General features: G+C 48.1%; 1 long non-coding RNA gene across 1 annotated transcript; it reads left to right on the top strand.

Moving 5' to 3' along the window:
* The first annotated feature begins 356 nt into the window (after positions 1 to 356).
* On the top strand, positions 357 to 7,752 carry LOC122677458. Its single transcript, XR_006335791.1, has 4 exons — positions 357 to 470; positions 722 to 837; positions 2,556 to 2,613; positions 6,427 to 7,752. It is a non-coding gene; the product is annotated as an uncharacterized LOC122677458 (long non-coding RNA).
* Positions 7,753 to 8,404: the final 652 nt, after the last annotated feature.

The following is an 8,404-nucleotide window of genomic DNA, read 5'->3' as shown; positions in this document are numbered from 1 at the left end:
TGCTGTCGTCTTTGTCATTGTTTTCCTCTTTAAACTTCCCACAGCACCTGAGAGCTCCCACCCTGTGCTCCTGCCCCACCTCCAGGCTTCTGGTGGGGACCAGGCCGAGAAGGATGATTTCCTAAGGTGGGTCCAGGTGTGTAATCGTCCCTGGGCCTTGGCAGTCAGCACACCTTGTAAATTTGAAAGTCAACAAGATGTGAGAGCAGTGGGGACCTCCAGGCTGGAGAGGAGGAAGTTGGGGGGTGAGGGTGGGTCAGTCAAGGATGGCTTTAGTGCTCTCTGTCTTTCCTGACAAGCCTGCCCCACCCCTGGAGCCCTGGGACTTCCTGCTCTCACTGTCCACCTTCACATCCTGAGCTTGGACCTGGTCATAGCAGCCCAGACCCTGAGAGCACCCTGAGAGGCCTCTTTCTCACGACCTCTCACTACAGACAGGAAGGCTGCAAATATAGGGTGGGCTTGGCAAGGTCAGTGTCAGGGCAGGTGTAGTGGTGATAACACTGGCTTGGGGTCCGGCGGCCTGGACTCTGGTTCTTGCTTTGGCTGAACCCAAACTAGGCCACCCAGAGCCCTGATCCCCCTCACTGTTGAGCCCTAACCCCACTGCAGGTTGTTGTCTTGCCTTCCAACCACAGATCACTAGGAGGTAGGAGGAAAGATCATAGCCTCCAATGGTCCATCTCAACCACAGGAACCACTTACTGCTCTTTCTACCCAGGACACCGTCTTCACTGAACAAGGATGCCGTGCTGTTACTGCTTTGGAGGTTTGATGCAATGGGCCCTTCAGAGGAGTGACTTTGGAAAAAGTCTCTATACTTCAGTTTCCTCACCTGTAAGTAAATGGGGATTATAATCTGCTCCTACCACCTTCCATTCCCTTGGTTTCTTATGAGGATCAAATGAGGTACTGATTATGAAGGTGCTTTGTTAGCTGAATGTTATTACATATGAGAGAATGTTTTGAAATGATCCCAGTGTTTCTGTCATTATCGTATGTTTAATCTCCTTCCTGGCTGGCCAGAGGATCTGGTCCCCTCTAGACACCTAGACGCAGGAGAAAGTTCCGTCCAGTTAAGGGGCCAAGAGGAGTCTAGGAGTTCTGCCGGGGCCCTGTAGGGCCCAGAAAACTCGAGGACCTTCAGAGTCAGATGGCTGAGCATCCTTTGTCCTTGTTAAGATTCGAGTCTGTGGGTTGGAACTGTGGCACCACATAGCTGGCACCTCCTTAGTGCGTCAGTTGGTGCTAAGATGGGCCCACAAGTGATCTCAAAGGATTTGGGTGCCCAGGCTTGGGCCCTGCCTCCCCACAATCCCACAGAAACCCCCAGTCTCTGCCTGAGAGACCGGGGAGGCTCTACTGAGTCCTGGAGACACAGGTTCCTACACCTAAACACTCTCCTTTTGATTTCCACTAGCTTATGTATTTTGGGGAGAAAACGTAATTCACAAACTTCTGATTCATTTGCATTAAAGTCATCACAAAGCTTTGTAAAAGCCATTTGGATCCTGTTGGGGAAACTTGAGGCTTTCCAGGGGGTGCTAGTGGTAAAGAATCTGCCTACTGATGCAGGAGATGTAAGAGATGCAGGTTCAGTCCCTGAGTTGGGAAGATTCCCCTGGAGGAGGGCATGACAACCCATTCCAGAATTCTTGCCTGGAAAATCCTATGGACAGAGGAGTCTGGTAGGATACAGTCCACAGAGTTTCAAAGAGTCAGCGACTTAGCATAGGAAATCTAAGCCATTTTTGAAGGCCTTTTCCTTCTCCTAGGGAAAAAAGGAAGTCATACTGCTCCAGGGACACCCAGCGGAAAACGTTCAGTACTTGCTTGCCCCACTGGCCTCTGCACAACTGGAAATGAAAGACTCAAGTCAGTCTCCCTTGGAGCACAACAAACCCTAATTTTTTTATTTTTTTGGCTGCACTGTGTGGCATGCAGCATCTTAGTTCCCTGACCAGGGATCAAATTCGGGCCCTCAACTGAAGCATGGAGTCTTAACCACTGGGCCTCCAAGGAAGTCCCCAGCAAATTCTTATGCCCAGCAAGCAGAACCCTCCATGATTTGACCCAAGCTATCTGTATAGCAGACAGCTCTTAGCAACCTACCAAGAAGGGATTATTTGCAGTCAGAATCCTGTGATGTTCGTTGCAGCCTCTGTCATGCTCTTCCCTCACTGTGACTACATTTCTTTCCTGCTATTCCTAAAATTTTACCCATTCTTTGAGGCCCAACTCCAACCCAGCCCCAACCTTCCCTTGATCATTTTGGGTAAAGCAATTTCCAGCTCAGATTTTGTACAAAGTGACAGCAGTAAGTGTCGATTGAAGAATCAAAGAGTGAACAGACAAATGGAGTGGATAGATGACAGGGCCTCAGATGATGTTTCTCTATACTTTCTTCTTTCCTATTTTTATTTTAAAACATGCCAGGGCCAGAGTTTGGCACGTGCAGAGGTTTGACAAATACCTGAATGAATGAATAAGCATTAGTAAAGGAATGGATACAGGAGTTTATTTACAGAGTATGTGATTTTTTTTTAACTGCACAGCATGGAAAATCTTAAGTCCCCAATCTGGGATTGAACCTGCACCTCCTGCATTGGAAATGTGAGTATTAACCACCGGACTGCCAGGGAAGTCCCTAGAGCATGTTCTGTGAGCCAGATGCTGGTGTGACAGCTGGGAATAAGTCATGCTTTCGGCCCTCATGCCCTTACATTTCAGCTGAAAAGTCAGGCTCACACTGAGAGTCACATAATTCATTTCTTATTTAGTTTCTCTTGTGATAAATGCCACGAGAGAGGAAAACTAGTGATTAAATAACTGAGTGAGTGAGGGATGAGTGAAGACAGGACTAAGCAAACAGACTGAGGGAGGGAATGAATATATAAATGAATATCAAGGAGCACAAATGAGGGAATGATGAGTAAAGACTCATCAGTGACAAGGAAAGCATCCATATCGCATGATCCAGAGTCATGGTCACGAGGCCAAGGCTGAGAAGCCAGAGTTGCCAGAAGTCAACCCGACTCCCCTGGGGGCAGAGGCAGCAGGCTGGGTGGGAGGGGCTCCCAGGCCAGTGAGCTGGGTCCTCTGCAACCTGAGGTCAGCACCACTACCTCAGCACCTCCAAAACTGCAAGTTGGACTTAGAAAGGTCTGAAGACTTTAACATGGAGAATCTCTGAGCATTGCAAGGTCTGATTGTTTGCTCAGCACATGGAGTGAACCTCAAAGCTTTTACAATCACATGTAGCACTACTCATAGCCTCCATAGTGACAAATCAGGGTGAGAATGGGAAAGGGGCCTGCCCAAGGCATATCACCAAACCCCTGACTTCAAGGTGCCTTAAGGAGTCTTTGCTGGGATGCACAAGATCTTTTATAATCCAGCCCTCTTTTCATCTCTGACCTCTTCTCCTAATCCTCTCCCCAAGCACATGCTTGCCCTGAGCCTTTGCACTCCTGTTTCCCTCTGCGTGGGGGGTATCCCAGACATCTGCAGAGCTGGCCCTCTGAGGGCTTTGCTCAAAAGCTACGCTAAGGCTTTCTGTGGCTCTGCATCTATAATTTTATCACTGACTTCTTCCTTCTATATCTCCTTCCCCTGCTTTGATTTTTCTCCATAGCACTTATCCTGGAAAATGTCAGTTTTCATTTCAATCCCAAAGAAAGGCAATGCCAAAGAATGTTCAAACTACCACACAATTGCACTCATCTCACATGCTAGCAAAACAATGCTCAAAATTCTCCAAACCAGGCTTCAACAGTACGTGAACCGTGAACTCCCAGATGTTCAAGCTGGATTTAGAAAAGGCAGAGGAACCAGAGATCAAATTGCCAACATTCATTGGATCATCAAAAAAGCAAGAGAGTTCCAGGAAAACATCTACTTATGCTTTATTGATTACGCCAAAGCCTTTGACTGCTTAGATCACAACAAACTGTGATTCTTCAAGAGATGGGAATACCAAACCACTTTACCTGCCTCCTGAGAAATCTGTACACAGGTCAAGAAGCAACAGTTAGAAATGGACATGGAACAACAGACTGGTTCCAAATTGGGAAAGGAGTACGTCAAGGCTGTATATTGTCGCCCTGTTTATTTAACTTATATGCAGAGTACCTCATGAGAAATGCTGGGCTGGATGAAGCATAAGCTGGAATCAAGATTGCTGGGAGAAATATCAATAACCTCAGATATGCAGATGACACCACCCTTATGGCAGAAAGCAAAGAGGAACTAAAGAGCCTCATGATGAAAGTGAAAGAGGAGAGTGAAAAAGCTGGCTTAAAACTCAACATTCAAAAAACAAAAATCATGGCATCTGGTCCCATCACTTCCTGGCAAATAGGTGGGGAAACAATGGAAACAGTGAGAGACTGTTTTTTTGGGCTCCAAAATCACTACAGATAGTGACTGCAGCCATGAAATTAAAAGACACTTGCTCCTTGGAAGAAAAGCTGTGACCAACCTAGACAGCATATTAAAAAGCAGAGACATTACTTTGCCAACAAAGGTCCATCTAGTCAAAGCTATGGTTTTTCCAGTAGTCATGTATGAATGTGAGAGTTGGACTATAAAGAAAGCTGAGCACTGAAGAATTGATGCTTTTGAATTGTGGTGTTGGAGAAGACTCTTGAGAGTCCCTTGGACTGCAAGGAGATCCAACCAGTCCATCCTAAAGATCAGTCCTGGGTGTTCATTGGAAGGACTGATGCTGAAGCTGAAACTCCAATCCTTTGGCCACCTGATACAAAGAAATGACTCACTGGAAAAGACCTTGATGCTGGGAAAGATTGAAGGTGAGAGGAGAAGGGGTTGACAGAGGATGAGATGGATGGATGGCATCACCGACTCAATGAACATGGGTTTGAGCAAGCTCCAGGAGCTGGAGATGGACAGGGAAGCCTGGCATGCTGCAGTCCATGGGGTCACAAAGAGTCAGACACGACTGAGTGACTGAACTGAACACACCATTGTTGTTGAGTTGCTCAGTTGTGTCTGACTTTGTGACCCCATGGACTGCAGCATGCCACGCTCCTCTGTCTAGTGCTCTGTACATTTTTCTTACTTATTTTGTTGATCCTGTTTTTCCCGCTAGGATGCCAACTCAAGGAGGGCAGGGGTTTTGTATTGCTTTGTTCCCTGCTGTATCCCCACAGCTGGCATATAGCCTGCCCACTAAATACGTAATGAATAGATAGGTGCCCACTGCATATGTATGTCCTGAATGGATAAATGGAGTGAAGTCTCCAATCCAGCCTCTTCTCTCTGTCTAAAAGCTGCTATCGCTATCTTGTCTTGCTTGGACATTGCAACAACCTCCCTCTTGACCCTCAGCCTCTTCCTCACCCTAGCCTTCTCCCTGACCTCTCAGCCTCCTCTTGACCCCCAGATGCCTCTTTGATCCAGGGTGCTTTCTTCTGTGATAAATATGACCACATCATTCCTCTTCTGGAAACTCTTTCCTATCCCCCTTTTGTTTTCTCTTGATTCTGTCTTTTCTGATCCTGTAAAATAACGTACAAGGTGTGTCTGACGCACAGCACACAGAAAGTGGTAGGTCCTGTTATCCCTGAAGTGAAGGCATCCGGTTGAAAGTGGCGGTGAGGAGGGAGGGGACTGTTTCGGGGTGTTGGGGGTGTGCAAACAGCATGGACAAGCACGTGGGGATGGCAGCTGGTTGGTACGAGCAGAGGGGCTGTGGTTGACTGGGCTTGCCGGCAGGCTGACTTCAGTAGGAGAATCCTGACCGCTGGGTGAGGGAAGCAGTTGGGTCAGATCCCAGAAGGTATTGACTACAAAAGCAAGGAGCTCTGCCCCGTTCTACAGGCATAGGAAACCTCTGAGTGCTCCTTCACCAACTTCGAACAGTTTGCAAACATGCTGAGGAGCCAAGTGCTGCAGTGGACTCTTTCATACACAGGGTTCAGGAGAATCCTTTTAACAGTCCTTTGAGATCTGCATTATTGGCTCCATTTTATGTATGGGGAAACCAACACTCCAGAAAGGTTGAGTAACTTTCCCCAGACAACCAGATATAGCAGATATTTGAAACCAGGTGACCTGAAATCTTTGTGTCTTTTTTGTCCCCCAGGAGCCTTTGTTATTTTTTGTTATTTAGTAACTCAGTCATGTCTGACTCTTTATGACCCTATGGACTGCAGCCTGCTAGCCTCCTCTGTCCATGGGGTTTCCCAGGCAAGAATACTGGCGTGTGTTGCCATTTACTTCTCCAGGGGATCTTCCTGACCCAGGGATTGAACCCATGTCTCCTGTGAGTCTACTGCATTGCAGGTGGATTCTTCACCACAGAGCCACCGGGGAAGCCCTCCCCCAGAGGCCTGCATGCAAGCATGCTAAGTCACTTCAGTTGTGTCCGACTCTGTGCAGCTCACCAGGCTCGTCTGTCCACAGGATTCTCCAGGCAAGAATACTGGAGTGGGTTGCCATTTCCTTCTCCACCCCCAGAGGCCTAGTGCTCATCAAATGCTTGTTGACTGAATTCCAGTTTTGCCACAGAGCTATCCCCAACACCCAGGAGGGTGATGATGCTTCACCCTAACAGTGGCGCCTGCCTTCTTCCCAAAACAGCCTCCAAAGCTCCAAGCTGCGAACTGCGCCTTCACACCACCTTCTGTGGCTTTGGGAGTCAAGGGGAGAATTCACAGTACTTTGGAAAACACATTTTCTTTTAAGGAAGAATTTTTTGTTTTCATTTCAAACAGCGCTGGCTGGTGACGAGTGGTGAGGAGAGGTGCCCTGTTTTCCATCCTCACGCCTATTTCCAGGTGGGGGCAGGGAAGGCTCCAACCCGAAATGTTATTTCAAAACCTTTCCGAGCCTTGCAGCTCCATTTCCAGGCCACATGCCTCAAAGAAAAGCACAATTTCCCATTACGTCGTGTTTTGCCCTTTCTGGTCTGAGCACCTTTCAAAGGGGGACGACCCAGCCTGTTCCAACACTCCCTCCTGCCCCATAAATAAAGCTGCATCGTGTAATACAGGACGCCCGATGGCCCCGCTCCCGATAGGCATGCTTGCCAAGAGCTGCAAGCTCACGCTGCTCCTCCCAGGCCCTCAAGAGAGAGAAGACAAAACTGATGTGAAGTGAATGCTCCCTGCCCACTCTCTGCCATCTGAGGCACATTCCTGAAAGGAGCAAGGCCAGCAAAGTCTTGTCATCTGTCGGGGGTGTGAACAGTGGTAGATGACGTGCTCCCTGCCAGGGAAGGCCACGTTCAGACACTCCCGGATAGCCAGCTGCCACTTTATTAACAGAAAATATCCCCATCTGAACCAGGCTGGGAAAGAAAATATTTATGCTCGCCTGTCAGGAGGACCTTCATTTTTCTTCCAAGGGAGCCAGCCAGGGTGCTGGCCCAGGGATGGAGGAATGTAACATGTCTGTGGGGCTGCTCCAAGATCTTCTGTGGCCTGGGGTTGATGGAAACTCCAGAATATCCTCAGGAGAGCTCTAGACAAGTACGAGGGGCTTCAGGAGGACTGGATGGGGGAGCCCAAGAGAGGCAGAGTCAGGGCAAACAGAACACACCCTGGACCCTGTGAAGCTGTGAATGAGATATCTGGGTGTGGATGTGGGAGCTGCAGTTAGAGATCCTGTCCAAATGCACCTTGAAATGACTCCAGTATTGATTAAAAACACGGAGCTACATTAATCTGAGGAGTGACTTTGTATGAAGAATAAAATAATCTTGCATCGTTAGAAACTGTCAATACAGGAGCTGAACCCGTCATTTAAGCTGGGTACATATTAAAACCAGTTTCTGTTATTGTTCTGATCACGGTCATTATTTTGTACAAAAACCAATTCTTTAACAATTTCAGGGATACCTGTGGATCTGAGCCTGGGGAACCATGTAGCACTCCTGGAGACAACTACACATACCGAAGATGGTGATTGAGTAATAAGGCTCAGAGCTGCACAAGCCACGTGGCCCTGGGGAATGGAGGCTTTGGCCTCGTGGGCATAGCAGGATTGAGAGGCTCACCTCCCCTAACTCCCAGTGCTAGATGGCTTATTCCCAACAAACATGCATATTGGAGTTAGGAGAAGTGTGTTACTTGCTCAGTCATGCCCAACTCTTTGCGACCCCATGGACTGTAGCCTTCCAGGCTCCTTTGTCCATGGGATTTTCTGGGCAAGAATACTGGAGTGGGTTACCATTCCCTTCTCCACAGGATCTTCTCCACCCAGGGACTGAACTCTGGTCTCCCACACTGTAGGCAGATTCTTTACTGTCTGAGCTACCAGGGAGTCAGGAGACCTGGGTCCAAATCCCAACTCTACCTTGTAGAGTTGTGCAACTCACTCTGAGCACCTTATTTAAGATTTAATCTCTCTGATGCGATGGAGCTAATAAATGTCTCCCTCG

Source organism: Cervus elaphus, chromosome 20, assembly GCF_910594005.1.
Source record: "Cervus elaphus chromosome 20, mCerEla1.1, whole genome shotgun sequence".
Classification (NCBI taxonomy): domain Eukaryota; kingdom Metazoa; phylum Chordata; class Mammalia; order Artiodactyla; family Cervidae; genus Cervus; species Cervus elaphus.
Note: the sequence above shows the minus strand (reverse complement) of the source record. Positions and strands in the feature narration are given on the sequence as shown.